The following is a 280-nucleotide window of genomic DNA, read 5'->3' as shown; positions in this document are numbered from 1 at the left end:
ATCCTATCCTATCCTATCCTATCCTATCCTATCCTATCCTATCCTATCCTATCCTATGCTATCCTATGCTATCCTATCCTATCCTATCCTATCCTATCCTATCCTATCCTATCCTATAGTATCCTATCTTATCCTACCCTATCCTATCCTATCCTATCCTATGGTATCCTCTCCTATCCTATCCTCTCCTATCCTATCCTATCCTATCCTATCCTATCCTATGCTATCCTATGCTATCCTATCCTATCCTATCCTATCCTACCCTATCCTATCCTATCCT

Source organism: Lupinus angustifolius, unplaced genomic scaffold, assembly GCF_001865875.1.
Source record: "Lupinus angustifolius cultivar Tanjil unplaced genomic scaffold, LupAngTanjil_v1.0 Scaffold_366, whole genome shotgun sequence".
Lineage (NCBI taxonomy): Eukaryota > Viridiplantae > Streptophyta > Magnoliopsida > Fabales > Fabaceae > Lupinus > Lupinus angustifolius.
This window is presented reverse-complemented; position numbering follows the sequence as displayed.